The sequence below is a fragment of the Heloderma suspectum genome, chromosome 13 (assembly GCF_057233095.1).
Source record: "Heloderma suspectum isolate Gila_16-S chromosome 13, 16-S_ref, whole genome shotgun sequence".
NCBI classification, from domain to species: Eukaryota; Metazoa; Chordata; class Lepidosauria; order Squamata; family Helodermatidae; genus Heloderma; species Heloderma suspectum.
In genome coordinates, this window is record NC_139470.1 from 28,201,444 (window position 1) to 28,227,301 (window position 25,858).

Sequence of the window (25,858 nt, forward strand, 5' to 3'; positions counted from 1 at the left end):
TGGCATCTGGCCCCATCACTTCCTGGCATATAGAAGGAGAAGAAATGGAAGTGACAGACATAACTTTCTTGGGCTCCAAGATCACCACAGACGGTGACTGTAGCCATGAAATTAAAAGACGCTTGCTCCTTGGGAGGAAAGGTATGGCAAACCTAGACAGCATAGTAAGAAGCAGGGACATCACCTTGCCGACAAAGGTCCGTCTAATCAAAGCTATGGTTTTCCCAGTAGCAATGTACGGCTGTGAGAGCTGGACTATAAGGAAGGCTGAGTGGCGAAGAATTGATGCTTTCGAACTGTGGTGCTGGAGAAGACTCTTACGAGTCCTCTGGACTGCAAGGAGGTCAAATCAGTCCATCCTAAAGGAAATCAACCCTGAGTGCTCATTGGAAGGACAGATACTGAAGCTGAAGCTCAAAAATTTTGGCCACCTAATGCGAAAAGTCCCTGGAAAAGACCCTGATCCTGGGAAAGATTGAAGGCAAAAGGAGAAGGGGACGGCAGAGGATGAGATGGCTGGATAGCATCACCGATGCAATGAATATGAACTTGAGCATGCTCCGGGAGAGAGCGGAGGACAGGAAGACCTGGCGTGCTATAGTCCATGGGGTCACGAAGAGTCGGACACGACTTAACTACTGAATAACAACAACAAATCAGAGGTTCATCAATGCACTTTGTAACAGCAGGACAAGCATTCCTGATCTTCCACTGCACTCTGCAGGAGAGGTTGGGGGGCTTTTCTGGCCTGAGCTCTCAGTTCCCATGGGCTAATGGAGAGGCCAGGGATGCATGGCCAGTTTTCCTTAGAAAATGTCCCCTTTGCAATATGCTGGGGATCCTGTGCAGAAACATTGACCTGGAAAGTAGGCCAGCCTGTACAGAAAAGAATAAATGGCCACAAATTTAAATGGCCACAAATAGTTTGAACACTCTTTGGCATTGCCCTTCTTTGGAACTGGAATGTAAACTGACCTCTTCCAGTCTTGTGGCCACTGTTGAGTGTTCCAAATTTGTTGGTATATTGAGTGCAGCACTTTAACTAAAATCTTTTAAGATTTTAAATAGCTCAGCTGGAATACTGTCATCTCGGCTAGCTTTGTTGTTACTAATGTTTCCTAAGGCCCACTTGACTTCACTCTTCAGGATGTCCTGCTCAAGTTCAGTGACCGCACTCTCATGGCTATCAGGGACATTAAGATCTTTCCTGTATAGTTCTTCTGTGTATTCTTGCCACCTCTTCTTAATCTCATCTGCTTCTGTTAGGTCCCTGCCTTCTTTGTCCTTTATCATGCCTGTCTTTGCACAAAACGTTCCCTTGAGATCTCCAATTTTCTTGAAAAGATCTCTAGTCTTTCCCATTCTGTTGTTTTCCTCGATTTCTTTGCATTGTTCATTTAAGAAGGCCCTCTTGTCTCTCCTTGCTGTTCTCTGGAACTCTGCATCTCCCTTGCTTTTCACTTCCCTTCTTTCCTCAGCTACTTGTAAAGCCTCCTCAGACAGCCACTTGGCTTTCTTGCATTTCGTTTTCTTTGGGATGGATTTCGTTGCTGCCTCCTGAACAGTGTTACAGACCTCCGTCCATAGTTCCTCAGGTGCTCTGTCTATCAGGTCTAATCCCTTAAATCAATTCCTCACCTCCACTGTATATTCATAAGGGATATGATTTAGGTCATACCTGAATGGTTTAGTGATTTTCCCTATGTTCTTCAATTTCAGCCAAAATTTTGCAAGAAGCAGCTCATGATCTTAGCCACAGTCAGCTCCAGGTCTTGTTTTTACTGACTGTATGGAGCTTCTCCATCTTTGGCTGCAAAGGACATAATCAATCTGATTTCGATATTGACCATCTGGTGATGTCCATGTGTAGAGTCGCCTCTTGTGCTGTTGGAAAAGACCGTTTGCTATGATCATTGTGTTCTCTTGGCAAAACTCTATTAGCCTTTGTCCTGCTTCATTTTGTACACCAAGGCCATGCTTGCCTGTTATCCCCGTGATTTCTTGACTTCCTACTTTAGCATTCCAATCCCCTATGATGAAGAGGACATCTTTTTTTGGTGTTAGTTCTAGAAGGTGTTGTAGGTCTTCACAGAACCGATCAACCTCAGCTTCTTCGGCATCAGTGGTTGGGGCACAGACTTGAATTACTGTGATGTTGAATGGTTTGCCTTGGATTCGTACTGAGATCATTCTTTCGATTTTGAGATTGTACCCCAGCACTGCTTTTCCCACCCTTTTGTTGACTATGAGTGCTACTCCATTTCTTCTAAGGGATTCTTGCCCACAGTAGTAGATACAACAACAACAAAACAATATAGTTCTTTACAGCATCGGATTTTCTTTTCACCACCAGACACATCCACAGCTGAATGTCCTTTCGGCTTTGGCCCAGCCGCTTCACTCTTTCTGGTGCTACTTGGAAATTCCCTCTGCTCTTCCCCAGTAGTATATTGGACACCTTCCGACCTGAGGGGCTCATCTTCCGCGTCATATCTTTTAGCCTTGTGATATGTTCCATGGGGTTTTCTTGGCAAGACTACTGGAGTGGGTTGCCATTTCCTTCTCCAGTGGACCACATTTTGTCAGAACTCTCCGCCATGACCTGTCCGTCTTGGGTGGCCCTGCACGGCATAGCTTATGGCTTCACTGAGTTACACAAGCCCCTTCGCCACAACAAGGCAGTGATCCATGAAGGGGCAGGCAGCACTGTGTGGCAGCACAAATTAGGTGCTGCAGAAGTGGCAATTTTTAAGACTGCAGGTGAAGCGGGAGGCAAAGATGACTGGTAGCCTTTGTGATGTCCCTCTCCTGAGGATGGGTTCCACCTGCTCTGGCCCTTTGAGCTCACAACCTTGGGGGGGGGGGTGTTGCTGGTCCAGCAGAGCACTTTTCATGAGCAAATGTGGCCTCAGGCTCACTTTGTATGTTTGCTTTGGCCTCCGGATTGGTTACAGGTCCTGTGTAGCAGAAATCAGAGTCAGAGAGACCACAGAGTGAAGGAAAAAGAGTTTTTCTTCATTTAACATGCGGGCTTTATGGCTGGAATAACTTCCAAAGTGCCAAAAGCCCTGAAGTACATCAGCAAATTGTTTTTGTAGATATTGTGACACATAGGCAAAATCTCTCCCACCCCTTTCTGTGTGGTTTTGCAGTATTTAGCATTTCCTCTTCTAGCACAGTTGTTTATAGCCCAGGAAATGGGTTATAGGACATGATAAGCAGAGAACATGATAAACAACTCTGACCTTAGCCTTGTTGACAAGATAAGAAATTCCTGCATCTTTTCAGCTTGCGAAATGTATTCGAGGGAGAAAGAGCTCAGCAAAAACATGAGGCATGAGGCTACTTAGTCTGACCCTCTACATTGCTACTACACCTGGCCAGCTAGTCCTTTGTTAGGCAGATTGCTGGTTAATAGGTCAGAACAGTCAGTGGGTGTCTGTGACGGCTCTGCCCTGGATTCTACCTGCTCCAGCATCCGCCTGATGAAACTGAGAAGAAGCCCCCCTCAGAACTTCTGCCTCTGCTTTGGTTAGTTGTCCTCACTGACACACACAGCTTCAGCCCCTTTACTCTCTGGGTCAGAGAGACACCCAGTATGCCTAACTGGTTCCCTCTACCCAATACAGGAGAAGTAACAAGAACATATGTTTTTTTTTTAATACTTTTTATTCTATTTTTTTTATCTTTATAAATGAAATAAACAATACCAACAACCTAATAAATAATTACAATTTTCTCACAATACAGTATTTTTAGGAGGACACAGCAATAATGAAGGAGGAAAAGAAAAAGAGAAAGAAGAAAAGGATTAAATTTAAACTCCATTACACAGAAAGTTCAAATCCCATTCCACTTAAACATTATACCTATAATGTTGGCAATATTACAATTCAATGCAGTCCAAATAATCAACCTTACATTTCAATATCATATCATCAGTTTTCTAGCAAGGAAGCAGGCCTACAATTCATTTCCAGTAACCATATATTGCCCTTCAGCTAATATATAATATTAAAGCTTAACAATTTAACCAGCCAAAAATCTTAGTAACCAATGATGATGATGATGGAGATTTAAAAGGATTAATAATAATACTAATAAATCACTAATAAAATTTATAATATTATATGATAATAAATCTTAAAATCAACCTTACAACAATCACTAACATATTTTGTACTAGATATATGAGTGTGCACATTTCTATACACCCTCAGACAGTAAATTTAAGTACAGTGTATCATATCCATTTTAAAAAGAAAGGATTTCAAGAAAAAAGAAGGAGAAAAGAAAAAAAATGAGAGAAGATAAACAAAAAGAACAGATATATATTATCTCTGGCCTAGCCTGAATCTTCCAGACTAAATAAAGCCAGTTAGCAAAACATGTTTGTAGATTCCAGTTCATGGTACAGAACAGAACTCTCATGCGATTTTCCATTTAGCCACACCTCCGCCATTTCATGATTTCGAAACTTCTTCATCTGGCCTTCAGAAAAAATGCGAAATGTAGCAGGATATTTTAAGTGATATTGTAAGTTCATTTGTTTTGCCAAATTTTTCGCCTTGGTAAATTGCCTTCTTTTATCAGCAACCTCTTTGGTGTAATCCGGAAATAGCATAACTTTATCTTGTTTCCAAAAAAGGTTTCTACCCTCTCTTGCCAAATGCAGGATATAATTTTTTGTGGAGATTCTTGCAAATTGGACTATAACCTTATAACCAGTCCCATTGGCATTTGACACACAGGATGCTCAATATCAAATGAATAATCAGATGGCACAGGGAGTATCTCACGCAGGAACTTATCTACAAAAGTAGACAAATTTACATCAGTAGATTTTTAATACCAATGATACGTACATTTGCCCTGCATACAGAAGCCTCCAAATGAGAAATTCTGACAGAGAAATTGTTGAAGAAAGCTTGTGATGTTGTTTCATTCCCTGCCACCTGATCTTGCAGCTCGTTAATCTTCACCTCCATTTTTTGCCAAGAAGTGTTGATTACAGCCCCTTGCAGGGCGGTGATGGAATTTTGAATAGTATCCAGTCTCTTAGCCTGTTCCGCAAATTGCAAGGACAAAGTTTTTATCAAAGCAAGTAACTCCTCTGTATTTTCGCTTTTCGGAACCTTTGCCAAGGAAGGTGTGTGTGTGTGTGTGCGGGGGGTAGGCGGAGAACCTTTTTTCGCTTTAAGGTAGTCATCCTTCTCTTCAAACAAATCTTGCAGGTCCTCAAATATTGTTGATATATCTTAATCCATTCCTCAAATGTTGTTGGTGTCTCTTAATCCATAAACTACAATGGAGCACGTCAGCCCTAATTTCTCCTATTTAGATAGGAGGTTCAAAACAGCTTTGAGGGATGATTAAGCTCTGGCAGATTAGCTCCAGAGTCCAGCCCCCCCCCCCCCCCGCTAATATGCAGAGATAACTAATCTTCCGAAACTTGATCCAAAGCTGCTCCTGCCCCCCCCTTTTCATTCCAGGGGGGAAATGAAAACTTTTTTCCACCTTTTAAAAAGCTGTTTGAGATAGCGTCCCGCAGAAGCTCCGCAGCATGCTACAAGGGTGACATTGGCTCCAACCGGAAGTCAATCAAGGACATATGTTTTCTATTGGTAACACAAGAAGACAAACCAACACGTGGAATTCTGTAGTTAAAATCAGACAAATAAAATTTATTAAACACAAGAAGATAGATATATATATACCATTATTAATAAATCTATACTTGGTCCTAGCCTGCCTACTCTGTCCCTTCTAAATCCTGGTTCCAAACCCCACTAACTCGATGTAGATTCTTCAATCACTAAGGCCCCCTCTGACTAAGGGCGCAATCCTATGCATGTTAAGACAGAAAAAAGTCCTACAACTCCCAGCATTCCCCAGCCAGCTATGCATAGGATTGCTCCATAACTGTCAGCTCTCTCCTTCTATAGCCCCAGAATCCTCCCACCCATCCATAAGCCCCTCTCACCTTTCACTCTCTCCCACACATTCTTTTAACCCTAACAGACCTGGGTTACACTTAACAGTGCAAACACATAAATTATTATAACAAGCATATGTTACAATGTCTCTTTCTGTGGGAACTAATGATTAAAGGATGGGTTTCTTGATAGCTGAGAAGCTCTTTGTGTTTTTGAATGAGACGCCCATCAGAGGTTGGAGAAGGTGATCTCCCTGCCCCACCCAAAGTGAAAGGGTTAGGGTGCAAGGTGTTTGTGAGGACAGAGGCAGCGAGAGAGAGAGGAAGCGCTGAAAGTTGTCGGAAGGTACCTTGGATGCAGTTTTCTCTTTCTCCGGGGATCTACTGTAGCACAGCTTGATGGAATGCTCCTTTGCCTCCATTTTTGTTCTGCTTCTGGTGTATTTGTAAAGAAGGCAAATCCAGCAAGACCTCCTTCAGTCCCCAGTGCTCTCACATCCAAAGGAAACCAAGCCTGAGTAGCACTACCCCCAGACAGTGGACGCTGGTGGCTCTGATTCTGGTGGGGCTGTGAATCCAGACTCGGTTTTAGCCAGAACCAGCCAGAACTCTAAAGGAGCTATCCAAGGTGCTGAACCCAATCCCCCAAATAAGTTCACTTTTCTTTATTAGCAGGGACACTGATGTCATCTACCACCCCCTCAGACTTCGCTGTTCCCTCTGAGCTGAGCTGCAATCCTCACAGTAGCTGGAGTGAAGCGATTTTCCCCATCAACAATATATACTTCCTTCTTGTAACGTCAGGTGTTTTGGGGTGGCTTGGTCTTGAATGGGCAATGATGAAGACCCTTCGCTTTACAAAAGTTCTGGTGGAGTTAAAACTGCTAGAATGGCTTTGTTGGTGTGGATCAGCAGCGCTGCCTGCAATTTTGGACTCTCCTTGGGGGGGGGCTATGGGCCCCCACCCTTCAAAATGTACCACTGCACCACTGGTTCCATATCACATGGGCCCAACGAAGTGGCAACTCTGGGCTAGTGCATACATTGATGCCAAATCAATAAATCTTTCCCCAGGCTGTGCCAGTTCGGTCTTAAATGGTCCTCCTTCTCTAAATCTCCCTGTACTTCAAGTTGCAGCCCTTCTAAACTAAACATACTGGGACGCGGAGCTTTCACTGTTGTGTTGTTGTTGATGCGACAAACTGACGGGGCTCCCCCTCCAGAAACTGTTGTGCTGCTATTCTGACCCTAGGTGGTGCTGCGTCATGAATTGGGGCGATCAGTTACAGCGGCCTTCCCCAAGCTGGTGCCCTCCAGATGTGTTGGACTGCAACACCCATCATGCTCAGCCAGCATGGCCGTTGGAATGATGGGGTTTGCAGGCCAACGCATCTGCAGAGCACCTGGTTAGGGAAGACTGAGTTACAGGGATAGTGCAGCAAAAGGCTGCTTGACCCAGGAAAAAAACGTCCTTTCAAGCAGCTGCCTCAAACACTGTTTGCTCAAAGGGGCTGATTCTGTTTATGTGGCCCAGGATGGCTCTTCCTCAGGGGCCAAATTGGAGAGCGAGTGCTCAAAGCCAGTCCCCCGTGGATGACGTGTGAGGTGGGGGCCATCAGCCCTGCAGCCTCCGATTTTGCCCCTGCGGGGACTCCCCACCCCCCTGGGAACAAATGGCTCCATGGGTTCCTAAGGGAGCAGGGGGAAATCTCCGTGTTCATGGTGGCCGGCGAGGTGGGAAGCAATGACCTCAGTAGCCAGCCTGGGCACAGTGGCAGAGAAGGAGTGGGGCTACCTCCGGCCAAGGAGGCCTTATGCTTCCCATCTTGATCCTGCTCACAGAAATTGAATGGGGCTGTGCACTTTTAAGAACACCAGAACATAAGAATAGCTAAGCTGGATCAGAGCAAGGGTCCATCTCGTCCAGCATTCTGTTCACACAGTGGCCAACCAGCTGCCCATGGGAAACCCAGAAGCAGGACATGAGTGCAACAGCACCCTCCCACCCATGCTCCCCAGTAACTGATATACATAGGCTTACTACTGCTGATTCCAGATGAGAAGATTTCTCACAACATTCTTAGTCACCTATGCTGCTGTTCTTGAGTAATCTTAGCAAATTAAGTGGTTGAATTGCTTGGCATCCATTTTGGCCTTGGGGGCTTCCAGATGAAGCTTTGATAGTGTGATCGCCCTGCCTTGTTCAGACGTTACAGGGGGTCCAGACGTTGTTGTCTTCCATTTGTAGCCCTCCCATGTTTTTACTCACAGCTTCTCTCATCTTGTTTCTTATCAGAGAAAAACCTGTTAAGAAAAGAATGATGGAATCGCTGCAAAAGGCCTTTTAATTATTAGGGCCAGGAGGCCTCTGTCTGGAAGTACCCCTGGTCCCTTCTCTGAAATAATTGGAGAGATGGACCCCAGAGCTGGGACTAGGGGAATTAAGGCCCAGTGCAAAAGCTATTGGTCCTGTCTGTACACGCACACTCGCACACAGAGGGCTGGCACCAAGGGTACACATGGTGGGCCCACACCCCAGCAGGATTCTCACTGACAAGAGCCCCCCTTAGTTGCTCCTCTTCCCCATTGCACCCTGCTTGCTCACCGCCCTCTTGCTCTGGCCCAGACAACGGTGGTTATGAGGAAGAGGAGCTTTCAATTCGAAATGCAAACGATCTCGTAAAGAAGCATTATCATGGAGCAGGAACGCCATCAAGGAAAATAAAAATAATCATCCAGCCTGCATTTAATTATGTTCCTCCTGGTCTGACTCCCTTTATGCTAATCTGTCACAATCATACAACTTGAAAGCCTTGTTATCACCTCACTCACTTGCCAGAGCAAGGTAGATTAAATACCCTCGTACTTTCTGGTAGACTACAGCATTGCTCCTGCTCTGAAAAGGGGCTAGATCTCCCCTCCCTGCCGCATTCCCCCTCCAATGCAACCCTGGCCTTGTGTATCTATCACACACATGCACTTCTACAGAAACCTCTCACACACAGGCACACATAAGCACAATCTTTTGCACACCCAAGCACACATGTGCACAACATGTGGAGGCACTGGCAACACCCAGCAACTCTTTCCCACTCTCTCATGAACACTCAAGACACAATAAACATACAGAGTCAGACACCTCTCATGCATACTCATGACAGCAACTGAAGAAAACATTAACAAGGCAATCTCTCCACCACCCCGCCACCCTAGCAAAAAACTGCAAAAAATAGGGACAGACGTTTACCGACAACAGAAATCTGGAAATGGGGACAACTGGATTGTAAAATGACATATTATGATCAACATTATAATCTTTGTTATCCTCATAAACTGCACATAGCTCTCTCATCCCCCCCCCCCCCGCTGCAGCTGCTTCTCAGCAAAGCAATTTCCTCTTTTCCGCGATATGGCCAGATATATGTTTATTATAAACTTCAAGTTCTGCCTAGAAGAGATTATTCCCCCCGCGTGCACACACACACGGCTCCTTGTCAGCTTCCCAACAGCACTCTCAACACTGAAAGGAAAGCCAACCCTTGGCTGAGAGATGGACAGTTTCAGAGCTGCCTGCGTCATCCACAGGCAGATGGCTGCATTGGGTGGGGAGGAAGCACAGTTTGAGGTTGTCAAATCTTCCCTGCAGTCAAGAGCAGAAGCACGAGAACATCTGGAAAGACCTGGCTTTGTTATGTCGAGGAACGGGAGCGGGGCCTGCCCTGACCCCTTTCTTTCTCTTTAACCACAAAGCTCCCCTTCCTTTCTTGGGCGCAGTTGGGCCTCATCAGCTGGCAAATTTATGAGTTCAGAGATAAAGACGACAGGAAATGGGGGGCTGGGGCTGAAAAGGAAGAGCATGTTCAACAACCATGTGGACAGATAAGGCCAAGCACGTGCCAGCTGCGCTTTGCCCATCCCAGATCTGAGGCCAATTAAAAAAACCCAACCAGACAGTGTGATACGCTCGCAGGTAGGGATGTACGAAAGTCACTTACCTTTTCAAAGGGTGACATTCGCGGTCGGGGGGAGGTGCTCCATCCCTCCCCCCGAAATTCTCTCTGGCCAGCTCCGCTCCGTGGAGATTCCACGGAGCCGCCAGCCAGGACCACCTACAGCCGGACATCCGGTCGCTGGGCAGGCTGCAGGGACGCAAATGGCGGCTGCCGTAGCCACCGCCATTTGCGTTCCTGTATTTTGCCGTGATAGGCTACGTAAATATTTACATAGCCTATCACGGCAAAAAGCCTAAACAGCAGACACAAATGGCGGCGGCTACAGCGGCCGCCATTTGCATTCCCTTTTTTTTGCCGTTTTAGCCTACGTAAATATTTATGTAGGCTATAATGGTGGGGGGGGAAAGGGAACACAAATGGCGTAGTGGCCGCCATTTGTGTTCCTTTTTTTTTTGTTGCCGTAATAGCCTACGTTGGCTAAAACGGCAAAAAAAAGGGAACGCAAATGGCGGCTGCCATAGCCACCGCCATTTGCGTTCGCTGTTTTTTTGTGTTTTTTTGCTGTGATAGGCTACGTAAATACATAGCCTATCACGGCCTCCGCAGGGACACAAATGGCATCCCTGCGTTAGCTGTGATAGCCTATCATGGCTATAATGAGGAAGTGAATGGCGGCAAGTCAGCAAGGATGGCAGCAGGTAAGTGCTCCATTTCGCGCGCCTTTCGTGGGGGGGGGGCTTCGTTCCACCGCAGATTTAGGGGGGCCGAATGCACTGGCATTCAGCCTCACCGAGATCCGTGGCGGAATTCTCTGACATCCCTACTCGCAGGATTTGCCAGTCATTGCTCTTCTGGACTGTGTCCTCACATGGTGCAAGGCTGAGGTGTAGTGGTCAACCCGCTGAAGTGCGGGTGCTCATCCTGACAGGTGGCTGCCTTGATCATCCCAACAGACCAGTTCTAGCAGTCTCCATCTCAGCCAGGAGCAGGTCCTTTGTCAAGCTAATGGATCTTAATTGCCCATTCAAGCCACCCCAAAGTACTTTGCATTACAACAGGGAACAATATGTTGTGGCTGGGAGAATTCAAGATGTGAGGCCAGCAAGATGTTTCCAGGACAGTCACAGCAGGAGAGGAAGGTGATGTCTACCCCCTTTTGTTGGACCATAGCATCTGAGCCTCAGAACTGAGAATCCAGGGAAAGAGGGAGCAGAAACATGAGAACAAGAGAAGAGCGCTGCTGGATCAGACTAAGGGTCCATCTCGTCCAGCATTCTGTTCACACAGTGGCTGGCCAGCTGCCCACAGGAAGCCCACAAGCAGGACACGAGTGCAACAACACCCTCCCGCCCACGTTCCCCAGCAATTGGCGTACATAAGCCTACTGCCTCTGACACTGGAGGTAGAACAGAGCCAACAGGACTAGTAGCCATTGATAGCCTTCTCCAGGAATTTGTCCAATCCCCTTTTAAAGCCATCCAGAGTGGTGGAACACCACGTTAAACAGCAACAACAATACCTGCTCTTCCAGATGGATCAGTTCATGGAACATAAGAACATCAGAAGATCCCTCCTGGATCAGACCAAGGGTCCATCTAGTCCAACATTCTGTTCACACAGTGGACGACCAGCTGTCAACCAGGAAACCACAAGCAGGACACAAGTGCAACAGCACCGTCCTGCCCATGTTCCCCAGGAACTGCTGTACATAGGCATACTGCCTCTGATACTGGAGGTAGCATAGAGCCATCAGGACTAGTAGCCACTGATAGCCTTCTTGTCCATGAAAGGGGAAGGACAGAAATGCCCCTGTGAAAAGGGGGAGGGCAGAAATGTGAGAATCTAGATTGGGGGGGGGGGAGTCAAATGTACCCATGGGCCTGGGGGTGGGGAAGACAACTGTACCCATGTTGGCTACCCTTGATCTGAGGTTATGCTGCCTCTCTGCATATGGGGGTGTGAGAACAAACACTGCTCATGGCTCTCTTGCACAGTTGCAGGTACTGGAACAGCTCCACGTGGGGAGACGGCTCTTTCAGAAGTGCTGCTACAGTTGTAGGGAGAAGTCCCTGGATCAGGAAAGCATAGGGTGGAGCACCAAGCCAGGACGAGGCGGCAGGACCAGCTAAGAGGCTTTGGGCAAGATGAGCACCCAAGCTCAGCATCACAGAGTCCACGAAACGTGCCAGGCTTGCTGAGAACGTTGCAAAGAAGTTGTTCCTGACAGGACTCGCACTGCTCTTCACTGGTCTGTGCAAGGACATCACACCGCCACCCCTGGCTGGTGGCTGTCAGCTGTCAGCCCTTCTCTAAAGACTTTCTGTTCCAGGGCGAGGATTCTGTTTAGTGCAGCCTTCCAGATGTGCCTTCCAGATGTGTTGGACTGCAACTCCCATCATTCCCGGCCACCATGGCCATTGGCTATTGGCCATGTCCCTGGAGGGCACCAGGATGGGGAAGGCTGGTCTAAACTCGGCCTTCCATCACAGATGGATGCAATATGTATCCTCCCCTTTGACCAGAGTCCTCAAGGGTGCGACATTCTGGGCTCTGGTACAACATTAATTTAAATAATATTTTTTAAATATCCTGCGGTATTGGGGGAGGGGACAGTCTAGGGGAACCAGGAGCAGGAGTGTGATGGTCCCTTTGCTTGCCTCCCTTTCCTCATTCTCTCTCCATCAGAAATTGTCAGGGCCGCCCAAGACATTTTGCTGCCCGAGGAAGAGCAGCAAGCTGTGGTTCCTCCATAGCCTCTTGCGAGTCGATACACAGGACCCAAGGCAAGCCAAATAATGCTGGCCCAGAAAATCCCACACGCACCTCTCTGCCTTCCTGGGAGTAGAAATACAACAACAATTAATTAATTAAGAATTTGCTACCCTTTTGTGACATTCAAAATCAGCTGCCACTCTGCCCAATGGTAGGGCTGGCTCTGGAAATTGTCTGATGCTTTTTAAAAACACCATCTAGCTTCATAGCTGGGATCCTCACATCAAGTGGGAGCAGGTTCCATTCTGGCAACTCTGCATTGTGCACAGTGCTGCCTCTTATCAGCCCTGTCCCTTTCGGATGGGCAGATACTTACCTCCGTTAGCTGAAGCACGGTCTGTGCCAGGCCAGAGGACGCGCCTCATTGGCTTGTTCTAGCAGAAGCATTCCGTGATCCCCAGCAGAAGTTTATCACCTCCATCTACACTTGTCTGAAGGAAAAGTTCGTGCCCAGGCCTGCGTGACCATGCAAAGCACAGATCCTCCAGGAGTTCCGGGCCCAAGCCACTGAGTTTCGTTACGGTTGCCCCAAAGGACAGAACTACCTGTTACAACCTACATATGCATGAAGCAAAAGCCCAGTTCAGTGCTGGCTCCAGTTTTTGGAGGACCCTTGGGCAAGCCACCCTCCTTGGGCCCCCTCCCTCAGTGAGGGGATCGTCTCACTGACCTTGTCACCAGCTGCTCTCTCTCCTCCCCCTTTTCCTCCTCCTTGCTGCCACTGGCTTGCTTGGCAGGCAGAGAGCCAGGGAGCAAGGAGGCCGTGGCATCGCCCGCTCCTCCTCCTCACCACAGCCACTGTCTGGGCCAGAGTGAGAGGCAGCGGAACAAGCAGGGTGCAATGGTGAAGAGGAGGAGCAACTCCAGGGGGCTCTTGTCAGCGGGGCCCTGCTGGGGTGTGGGCCCTCGGCAGGTGCCCAACGCAGCCGACCCTTGACGCAGGTCTTTTTTCTAGAGGAAAAGCAACTCATGTGAGAATACTTCTGAGTGGAGCTTGCAGGAGGTCAGCATGTTTTTGGAACCCTGGGTAGGGGCGGAGTGGTTTGGAGGGAGGGTGAGGTGCGTTTGATGATTTGGACTAGAGAAGCAGCAAACTGAGAAAAAGAAAAGCATCGATTTCCCCTACTACCTCTGTGCTCCAAATCTCCCTCCTGAAATCTGTTTTTCATGTGTGTGTGATGTGGGGGGGGGGGAGGGAAGAAGGGAGGGAGGGAAGGAGAAAGGCTCAGACAGTGGGCTTTTGTTATACATGTGTGCCTACAACTGTGTAGTTAAGTCCGCAGGCTCAAAAGCAAAGAATGGCCAGGAACTGCACCATGGCTGAGGAGCCAGCATGTGGCGCTCTTCACTCTGGATCAATGAAGCAAGGAAGGACTGGATAAAACAACGGGGCGGGATGTGTGTGGCTGAGGAAGAAGGGACTGTATGTTGCAGGGACGGATGGGAGGATGCAGTGTCTCTGGGCAACCTGTAAGTAGAGGCAGCCTTCCCCAATCTGGTGCCTCCCAGATGTGTTGGGCTGCAACCCCCATCATCCCCACCCAGCATGGCCATGGCAGTCCAACACATCTGGAGGCACTGGATTAGGGAAGGCCACAGTACTGCTCTCTGTCAAGTGTGAGGTCAGGAGTTCTTTTGGAATTTCCTGATTATATGGCAAGTCTGAAAAATGACAGCTTTTGGCCTTGCATCAAGCAGGAACGCTTCTTTCCAGGGAATTTGGAGCTCCTCCTCTAGCTGTTCTTGAAGGCTGGATTATATGACTTCTCTTGAGGTTCCAGACATGCTCTGTTTCCAAGGTTAGGTTTTGCTTTTTTCATTCTCAGGCCCAAATCCAATGCAGGACAAACTCTGCCAGGGAAATGAATACAACAGCCTTCTCCAACTTAGTGCCATGTCATCTGGGAGTTGCGGTCCAACACACTTGGAGGGCACTAAGTTGGAGAAGGCTGAAGCAGAGACACGTTGCACACTCAGTGAAGTCCCTGTGGGTCAAGGTAAGTATGGCTTTGGCACACTCACTGGAACATGCTTGTTAAACATGGGGACATGACGGAAGTGCACAAAATGATGCAGGGTGTGGAGAATGTGGACAGGGAGACACTTTCTCCCTCTCTCATAATCCTAAAACCCAGTGGGGTCCTCCTATGAAGCTGAGTGGTGGGAGATTCAGGGGAGATAAAAGGAAGGGCTTCTTCACACAGCGCAGAGTCAAACTATGGGATTTGCTACCACAAGACATAGTGATAGCCCCCCAATTAATAGGGGGCTAGACAAATTCCTGGAGGAGGAGGTGATCAATGGCTACTAGTCCTAACGGCTATATGCCACCTCCAGTGTCAGAGGCAGGGAGCCTATGTACACCAGTTTCTGGGGAACATGGGCGAGAGGGTGCTGTTGCACTCATGTCCTGCTTGTGGGCTTCCCATAAGCTTCTGGTTGGCTGCTGTGGGAACAGAATGCTGGATTAGATAAGCCTCTGGCCTGATCCAGCAAGGCTCTTCTTACATTTTCAATGGCTGTGCGTCCCTTTTGCCACATGTTGACTGCAGAGCGTAGTTTCCTCTTCACTAAGTAACCACACAGCCTACACACACACACACACACACACACACAGAGCGCAAGAGAGAGCGCACAGCAGCTTTAATTAGGAGTTAAAGCTTCTAGGTCAGAGGATATGGGATTTCAGGCAGGCGTGAGTCCCAGCTCTATTCAACCGCTACAATTACTGCGAAGGTTGGAAGATCTTGCTGGCACATCTGACTGTGTTAGTTCCAGAAAAGGAAAGGTTTTCAGAAGAGATTAGGCAGTTTCATAGCACATGACTAACCATGGCTAATACAAGGAGCAATAGATGAAAACAGAGCTTCCATGTTCAGGAGCAGCATATCCTTGATTACCAGGTGCTGGGGACAAACTCCAGGGGCTGGTTATCTCTTCAGTGCCCTGCTGCTTGCACACTCCTCAGAGGCGACTGCTTGCCATGGCTAGAGAGAGGGGAATGGGCTGGGTGGATGCCTCCTCAATCCAGCAAGCGTTCTCCTTATAGAATGTTTATAGCCCTTAGCACTGATACAGCATGCTGCATATTTCAAGCATTTCACATCCTCCCACAGCCCTGTAAAGCAGGTTAGCGTTATTATCTCCAGATTGCAAGTGAGGGTATGGTGGGGCAATCGTGGCTGAGAGACAGAAGTCACTGTTAGAGCAATACAACAATGGAACCTGTTCCCTAGGGAGGTGGTGGGCTCTCCCACCCTGGAGGCATTCAAGGCGAGGCTGGACAGACATCTGTCAGGGATGCTCTGACTTGGATTCCTGCATTGAGCAGGGGGTTGGACTCGATGGCCTTGTAGACTCCTTCCAACCCTACTATTCTATGATTCTATGACCTAATGAGTTCCTGGCAAGACATTTCTTCTAGGAACTTTTGTGTTCTATATTTGTCACCACCTTGCCCACTGTTTCCACACAGCATCATCCAGAAATTGCTGTTCAACCTGTTTGTCTGGGGTTGCCCTCCCTCTAAAGAGCAGGTGTGCAATCTGGGGGTGTTCCTAGATCTTGCTCTGTTGCTGGAGGCCCAGGTGACCTTGGTGGCACTTTTTGCCTCATTGGCTGGCTCACTAGCAGTGGCCATTTCTGGACTGGGAGGGACCATAACTCAGCGGCAGAGCCCCTGCTTTGCAAGCAGAGGGTCCTAGGTTTGATCCCCGGCATCTCCAGGTAGGGCTGGAAAAACTCCTGCCTGAACCCCTGGAGATCCATTGCTACCAGTCAGTGCCGACAATACTGGGCTAGATGGACCCAGGGTCTGACTCGGTACAAGGCAGCTTCCTATATTCCCGTGACAGAGATTGCCTGGCCATGGCAACCCATGCTTGGGTGACCTCTGGGCTGGATTACTGCAATGCCTTACACACGGGGTTGCCTTTGAAGATGGTTCAGAAACATCCGTTGGTGCATCATATGGACACCAGAATTGTGAATGGTACAACACATCTGGGGAGCACCAAGTTGGGGGAGAAGGTGGCTGCATTAAGGTCTTCTGCAGAGTTCCTTTTCCAGTCTCCTCCTTTATCAGAGGTCCATTAAGTAACAATGAAGGAAAGGGCTTTCTCAGCAGTGGTGTCCCTGGCTGGGGGACACCCTCCCTAAAAAGCTTCTCCTAACACCAATATTGCAATATTTTCAGCACTACACGAAAAAGTTTCTATTAACCCAGGCATTTTAACCGGTTGTAAATTGTAGTTGCTTTACTGATTATGGGTTGGATCCAGATTTAATGATAGAGCAGAGCCATTTAAATCAGTAGGACTGAAGTCATTATTAACTTCAGTCCCATTGATTTAAATGGGTCTACAAGTATGACTACATTGGCAATTCTAAAAGGACAAAGGGTAGTGTGTATATATATATGTAATAATAAATACAGTTCAGTGTAGTGTAAGCTCCCCCCACCCCACCATACAGTGGGCCCGTTCACACAATCATTGCAGTTTAAACAAGCCCCAATGCATGTCAGGTGCAATTTGCATAATCACCACTGGGCACAGCTTGTTGTGTCATCCAAACCCAGGCAGCAAGGGTTGAAGGTTAAACAACCCTCAAATCACCCATCAACAGCCCAAGGGTTATTTGAGGGTTGTTTAATTCTCAAGCAACCCATGGCCCCCTGGTTCAGACAATACAACAAGCTGTGCCCAGGTGGTGCCTGGCACACGCCGCGGCTTAAATAAGTCACCATGGTTGTGCGAACCAGATCTCAGAGTAGGATCTGAACAGAGTTCTCCCCGCCCCATTTCAATTGTAGAATTCCTTCCATCTTGCATCTGCCATTTCCTCTCCCCAGCCCCAAAGCAGCCACATTTCATCTCTGGGGCAGACAGGAGTCCCAGGCTGTGGCATATGAATCCTTCCCTTTAGCCATCACTCTCCCCATAGGCGCCCATATGCTTAATGAATGACCCTTAAGTGCATTAAGGGAGGACAAAGATTTATAATGACTGGTGTGGAGAGGATCCAGAAACAAACCCAGAAAGGCCATGATAAATGAGGCATCCTGGCTGAGTCTGAGCACCCTGAAGAATGGCTATTTCCTTTTCTACATAAACTTGGCACATTCTGCAGATTGTAATGGAACAGCTGTCCAATGACCCTCTTTTGTATAAATGGCTTGCTAATGATCAGCTGATGCCTTAATGGACATTGGTGGCTGGGACGTGCTTCTCTGATGGCTCATGATGGGCAGAGACTACTAACAAGCAAGACATACGCAATCCGCTTGCTGCTTGCTTCTTGGCCAACCCATGCAGCATTGTAACTAGCACTGTCTCTCTGAATGCCCTTCTGCAACCTGCAGGACAAAATCTCTATGCAAAATCATTCATCAGCCTTCCCCAACCTGGTACCCTCTAGATGTGTTGGACTACAAGTGCAATTCCCATGCATTGGTGGGAGTTGTTGTCCAACTCATCTGGAGGGCGTTGGGGAAGGACACGAATCTGACATCAGAAAGGACAATATTCAGGAACCAGCAGGAGAACATTTCAACCTCCCAAGGACACAATGTTCAAGAATGGCTACTCGGGTCAGCAAAGGGCAGCTCCAGCATGAACCTGCCAAACTACAACATAACAAGCAGTTCAGTTCTACCACCTGTGGCCTGAATTGAGAAAGCAGATTTTTTTTAATCCCGTTACAGGTGTTAATTAGCTTACCAGTGCCAGGGTGTTTGTGCTGTCATTGATTTCACGTCCATTGAAGCTTTTATGTAATTGCCGTTCTGTATTTTCTGCGTTTCATTTCTCTCTGACCTCATTGTTCACGAATCCCATCCCAGCCATATTGTTTCACTCACTCCAAATCTCCAGGCAGTGAGACATTTCAGGGATGCAGCTCTGACCCTTTGCAATGAGGTCAGTGGGGGCTTCTTGGTGTTTTGTAGTTTATTTACAAATGTACAGGTTGAGCATGTATATTTGGGAAGAGCCTGGGAAGGGCCGTAGCTCAGTGGCAGAGCCCCTGCTTTGCATGCAGAAAGCCCCGGGTTCGATGCTCGGCATCTCGAGGTAGGGCGAGGAAAGAATCCTGCCTGAAGCCCTGCAGAGCCATGGCTGCCAGTCAGTGTCAACAATACTGGACTAGATGGACCAAGGGACTGACTCAGTATAAGGCAGCTTCCAGCGTTTCCATGTTCCTTTGAGCAGAGATGGAGGGTCACAGCTTAACATTCCAAAAGACACCCCAAAGCCTGCTGCTGCCACATCAGTTTCCAAGAAGAACAGGCAACACCCCCAAAATGCTTTCTCTCCTGACCTCCCGGGTTCCAACCCAGCTCTGTCACTCTGTCCCAGTCTCAGTCCAAACTGGCAGACTTATTCACCTTCCAAGGCCAGACTCCTGACTTAGATCATTCCCAGGAGAAGCATCCCCCTTTCTGGAGTGCACCAGGCTGGGGAAGTCTTGAGACTACTTGACTAGGACTGGAGGGACCCAGGTTCAAATCCCATTCAGGCATGAAGCTAACTGGGTGACCTTTGTCCAGTCATTCTCTCTCTCTGCCTAACCTACCCCCACAGGGTTGTGGTGAGGATAAAATGGAGGGAGAACCCTTTATCACGATCTCTGTGGAGGAGGGGTGGGGTATACATGCAGGGAATCCATCCATGGCGTTTGCACTTGTGGACTGTGAGTCACACCAGTTGGCAGGGTATGATTTTCTAGCTCAGGTACTAAACCATCTTAACCTGGCACTTGCTTGCTTGATGCATTGATTTAAATCATTTCTATATCGCCCTGCAATTCAAAATTCCTAGGGTGGTTTACAGTAACAAATAAAAGCACAACTAAAGGAGCAAAAAGCAGCAGTGAAAACACGCACAGTACGTCAAAAAAGAATGTTTGCAATGAGCTGAGTGAGAGGCTCCAGAAGACGGAGGCAGTGGCTCCGGGGCGCGTGATGCATATCTGACCTCTGCCTCTGCTCCAAATGGAGGTTGTGAGGGTGAGAAGCCAGGGAACTCGCAGACCACACCGCCGGTCCCCATTCCAATGCAGGGAGCATGAGCAAGGGCTCGAGGGATGCCAGCAGGTAAGAACATGCAGCAGCAACTCGTGGAGGCACGTGTGACTCAGAGCGTGAAGATGTCACAAGGCCACGGCAGTGCAAGCCGGATGCGAGCCAGGGGCCGTGGCTTGTCGATTGCCTCCCGTCACTGCACACTGTTCATCCTGAGTGACGTCATCATTGCAGCTGGATGTGGCTCTTTGCGGAGGAGGCAGCGCACACACAGACACAGGAAGCACATCCAGGCTTCAAGAAGCACAGGAAACTAGGGAGGCCTGAGCAGGCTGATAACAGCCACACTTCCTCTGAGGGAACTCAGGAGACAGGGCAGCCCCAGTCATGCTCTCAAGCCTGAGGATAGCTTTGTGGTGAGGGAAAGGCACTCTACACATGCTCAGAGGCAGTCCAGCATTACAAACAGGGTCCAGGCCTATGTGGGCACACACAGGCAGGGAGGGCAGGCCCCGACCCTTGCGTAGGAAAAAAAAAGGATGAGCCACTAGGCACAACTAATCAAAAACATATACAAATAATGTTTTAATAACGCCAATGTGCAATCTACAATTCTCAAATAATGACAAGCATCATACATAGGCAGGTGTCCCAGCCGCTACCCCCCCTGGACAGGGATAGCTTGGCCATGGTAATCCATGCTCCTGTGACCTACAGAATAGGCTACTGCCATGTGCTATACGTGGGGCTGCCTTTGAGGACTACCCTACCAGTTAAGCATCTATACACTTTTTATGGCACAAACCAAAGACGGCATGACAAAAGGAGGATCACATCAAAAAATACAGATATCTCAGGAGGAAAAATGGAAAACATGCCCTTTGGGTGTTTTGGACTACAGCTCCCAGCATTCCTGACCATTGGCCGTGCTGACTGGGAATGATGGGAGCTGCAGTCCACTACATCCGGAGAACACCAGCCTGGGGAAGGCTGCAGTACGATATGGACCTGAGCCCCAGGTTCCTTCTACCTGGCAACAGAGTTTACTCTGATTTTCTTTGCTGACAAATTTATTTATTTATTTCCCCCTTTTTTCCTCCTTAAGGAACCCAAGGCAGCACACATAATCCTCCTCCTCTCCATTTTATCCTCACAACAACAACCTTGTGAGGTAGATTTGGCTGAGAGTCTGTGACTGGCCCAAAGTCACCCAATGAGTTTCCATGGCTGAGTGGGGACTAGAACCCAGATCTCCTAACTCCCAGCCCAACACTCTAGCCACTACACCAGCCTTCCCCAACCTGGTGTCCGCCAGAGATTTTGGATTTCAACACCCATCAGTCCCAGCCAGCATGGCCAGTGCTGGGACTTGTAGTCCCAAACATCTGGTTGGGGCAGGTGCTGCATCCAGGTCTGATAGCAAATAACAGACTTTTTTTTACATTGGAAGCAAACGCATGACATCCAAGGAGCCCTACAATGAATTTAACTCTAATGCCACTGAACAAGAGACAATTCAAGAGGTAATACACTAAACCCTCAATCTGATATATGCATTTTCAGACACACCTGCCACTCCCAGGGCATCATGCTGCAGCATCCTTCCTGAAGGCATCACACAGAAACTCAGCTCTACCAGCTATCACTGCTGAGGCCATCAGAGGGAGAGGAAGCAGCAGCCTTTCCACTGTGCCCATGAACTTTGCAACTAAGAATCCAGTGCCTGCATTCGCTTTTTTCCTCCTCCCTCCCAATCCCCTTTGCTTTTGTGTTGTGTCTTTTATCTTGCATTCCTGTGGGTAGGGACTGTCTTATTTCTTATCTTTGTAAGCCAAAAGGGCAGAATAAAAAATGCTGTAAATATACAAATAAAAATAAGTAACTGCCTTTGTGCTGGGAGATTACACTTCACTTTATCATGGGCCCTTCTAAGCCGAAGAAGCCATTTGATGATGCTTAAGGTCTGAATTGCCTGAACATCATGAAGGGCATCCCAAGCAAATATCGCTTGGCCACCCGCTTACTACCACTGGGCCAGCAGGGCCTTAAAGACTGCTCAGAATTACAGTTAGTCCAAATTTGGCTGCTAACTGAGATTGACCTAAAAAGGGAACCATTTTCTCCTGGTTTCGAAAAGAGTTTCACTGGCTTGCCGTCTGTTCCTGAGCACAAGCCAAAGTGCTGGTGCTTACAGGCTGGCCCAAGACATTTGGCTGCCTGTGGCCAAGAAGAAGATGACTCCATCTCTCACTCGATGTACAAAAGCCGACTGGACTGTTTCTTCAAAACTGGCGATGGGACAGCATCCTCCACCACACCTGAAGGCAGCAAGTGAGCTTAGGGGGCACAGGGCAGGTCGCTTGGCTCACAGCTCTCTTCTCCAACACCTTGCTGCCACCTCCCAGCATCTGCCGCCTGAGGCAGCAGCCTCACTCTGCCTAATGGTAGGGCTTTCCCTGCCTTTATTCTATCTAGATAGGTGGCCGCCTCCGAACTCGGAGGCAACCGCCTATCCAAAGCAGGGCAGGAGAAGCACGGAGGGGATCATTCCCTCCACGCTTCTCCTGCCCTGCTTTTTCGGCTAGACAGCCGATTGCGGCTGGCTAGCCGCGGGAGCGCGGAGCGGGAAGGAAGGCCGCTGTACAACACATAGGATGTGTCGCACAGGCAGCTACGCTCTCCCCGCCCCGAAATGCCCCCAGCCATGCCCCTTTCCAGCCGCTCCGTGCTCTTCTTGCGAGCGCAGAGGACGGGGCTGTTCCGCGCTGTCTCCGAGGCAGCGTGGAAGTGGGGAGGTTGGTTTTCTGGGAACCGACCTCAGAGCGCGAGCTCCGAGGTCGGTTCCCAGAAAACAGCATATCCTCTGGCCGTCTAGCCGCTGTCTAGCGACCATAAGATCGCTCCCTTGCTACTCAGATAACCAAAGAACTACTTTCTATCACTTTTACCTACCTCGGCCTGTGCATTCGGATATTTCCTGGAGGTCCTTCTCTCAATGCCGCTGCCTAGGTTCTGTAGTTCAGCAGGGGGCCACCCCAGGGATGGCCTTGGTGCCCGTGGCGCCCTCACAATAATGGAACTCTCTCCCCAGGTTGGCTCACGTGGGCGCTAACACTTCTCTTTTTTCATCGCCAGGCAAAGCCCTTTTTTTAAATTTCCCTCCACGTCTTTTGTGGCAGTGATTTAAATCAGCTTCTTGCTGCTCATAATCGTTACGTTGGTTTTACTGTATATGTTATTTTTGTGTGAAACTGTTCATATATTATAACTGCTGCCCTAGGAGTACTTCAGGTACTGAAGGTGTGGGATATAGAAAACCAAACACAATAAATACAACTTCATATATACAGAAAGCAGCAGTGTTGTGAAGTCAGGGCTCACAGGGACACAGGCCCAGCGGCTTTTTATTAGCAGAGATTTTGATCTTATCTGCCACCCAGTCAGAATTCCCTGTTCCCGTTGAGCTCAGGTTTAGTCCCCTCGGTTTAGCTGCAGTCCAAATTTCAAAGCAATGGTATATTGTTCCCTGTTGTAATGCAAAACATTTTGGCCTGGCTTGATGCTGAACGGCAATTAGATTTACAAAAGACCTGCTCCTGGCAGAGGTGAAAACACATAGAACTGGTTTGTTGACATGGATCAACACAGGTGCCTGCAATTTTGGGACTCTCCTTGAGGGTGTGGCTAAGGGGGCTGTCATGATGAGCGCCTGTGCTTCAAAACGTACCACTACACTACTGACAGAAAGGGACTGAAGATCTATAGGCTGCTGCGAGTAGGTGCACATAAATTAAATGTGGAAAAATACAGGGGCCCAACTAGTCCTTTCAGAGACTTCCATGCTGAGCTTCAACACCTTGTAACCCCCCCCCCCGCCCCCAGAGGCCCTGTGGCTTCCTTGTGCTGGCTGAGCTAAGCATCACTTCTCAGAGGCTCTCCAAACAGATTCTGTGCCCAAAAGTGTTTTCAGCTCTGAGCGAGAGCCAGAATATACAGCTTCTTTGATGGACTCTCCACACAGATCCACAGGTGTACATTCCAGTGACAGAGAAGTTGGACAGAACCCCAGGAGCCTCAGTTCTCCTCAGCTTCCTCAAGGGACCAACGCTCCAGCTGACTGTGATCATATGTGCAACACGAGATCGGACATAAAATGCCCCTGACCATGTGCAGAGTGCCTTTCCTTCACTAAAGGTGCAATCCTATGCATGTTTAGACAGAAAAAAAGCCCTACAACCCCCAGCATTCCCCAGCCAGCATGAGTGGCTGGGGCATGTTGGGAGTTGTAGGACCTTTTCTGTCTAAACATGCACAGGATTGCACCCTGCGTCACCATAGGCACTCCATCACACTTCGGATTGGGGAATGGGCAAGTCTTCCAGGCATCACCAGGCTCTGTATCTTTCTTTCAAATAACAACAACAACCGTCACCACCACTGATGCACAAAACAGCCTTTCCAATGAGCAGGAAATACCTGGCAGCAAAGGACCTTGGCATGCAGTGATCCACGTGCCAGACACAGTGGAACTGGGGCAGGCAGCAGTTTGGAGGACAAACAGAGAAAGCAGAACTGCACTCACTCGCCTTTCCTGTCCATCAGCACCTTCAGCTTCTGTGCTGGGCGTGATGGCTGGCTGGGTCTCTCCTGGGATATCCCCGCCAGAATTCCTCTCTCGCGCAGCCTCTCCCTCTGTTGTGTCTGGCAAGAGGAGCCCAAGCAATGTCTGTCGTGGCCCAGCACTGCACGGGCCGTGGTGTGCCAACTCGGGAGAGACATGAGTCATACGGTGAGCCAAAGAAGGCCTGAGGAAGAAGGAGGCTGTGAGTCAGGCCCAGGAAATGGGGGCAAAAGCCAGCCTTTGGAGGCAAAACAGCACAATGATCCGGTCTTTTGGTGTCCATCAGAAAGGCAGGCGAGAGGAACTCAGTGGTGTAGTGGAGTCAGGACTTGCAGGGATGCAGCTGCAATCCTGATAGTAGCTGGGGGGAAATGAATTTTCCCAGCACATATATCATGCTCAGGGATGTAATGCAAAGTCTTTGGGGGTGGCTTGCTCCCCCATGGGCAAATGAGATCCATTCGCTTTACCGCAGACCTGCTCCTGGTGGAGATGAAAACTGGTAGGGCTGTTTTGTTGATGTGGATCAACACAGCTGCCTGGACTCTTCTTGAGAGCATCGCTATGGAGGCTGTCATGATGAGCGCCTGCACTTAAAAACTTACTACTGCACCACTGGAGGAGCTGCTTCATGCAAAGGCATCAGGAGGGGGACATCATCAGGTTTTGCAAAGAAGTGACAGGTTTTGAAAAGACGAGTTACACGTTTTGAGGAGACATTGCTTGAACACAGGAGAGGAAGGGTCTGCAGCCACGGTGTCAGTGAAATTCATTCTGCATACGTTAACTTCCTTCTTTCACGTTCTTCATTATGTTTGGGGGCTGAGCCCAAGGAAGAGGAAAAGGAGAGCTAGATAGATTCTGGGACACAGTTCTTTAGCCCAGCCCAACTCCTCTTCCCCCATGTCAACACTGCCCTCAGGGCCGGGTCTGCAAAAAATCTCTTGACAAGTTCCTACAGCTGCCAAGTTGCAAGGGAGAGCCAGCCTCCAATCCTCAGGAGGGGAAATAGATCTCCTGAAAGCTGGGAAAAAAGAGACAGCTGGATTTGCTCAATAAACACAAACAAGGAGATTGAAGTGACTCAAATGGATTTGTCATTTAACTGAAGCAACCAGCCCTTAAATCCTGGTCTTGACTAGCCAACCATGCGGAGTGCATGTGGTTTTCTAGATTTTTTGAAGCACCACAGAAAGGGTCTATCAGGGTTCCCCTTATGACCTGGATCCCCTGAACAACCTTTTAAGGATCTCTTGCCTCCTTAAGAGTCCCACCTTCTTTCTTTTACTTTCCTCTTTCCAGTAATGTGAGGTTTAGGCTGTAGATGTGGGGTGACTGGCATTCTAGACACAGGGTTTAACCACAACAGTTTACTGATAAATTAAAGCAATCAATCACAACTAAAGGTATTTACACAATAGAGCTGAGTGATACAAAAGGCCTTAAAAAAATAAAAGCTGCAAAATGCAAATTCCTTTATCCAAGCTGGCCTTAGACCTTTCTAGGCAGATTCTTCCTGCTCACTCTTCGGACTCTGCTCTCACGTCAGGCCCTGG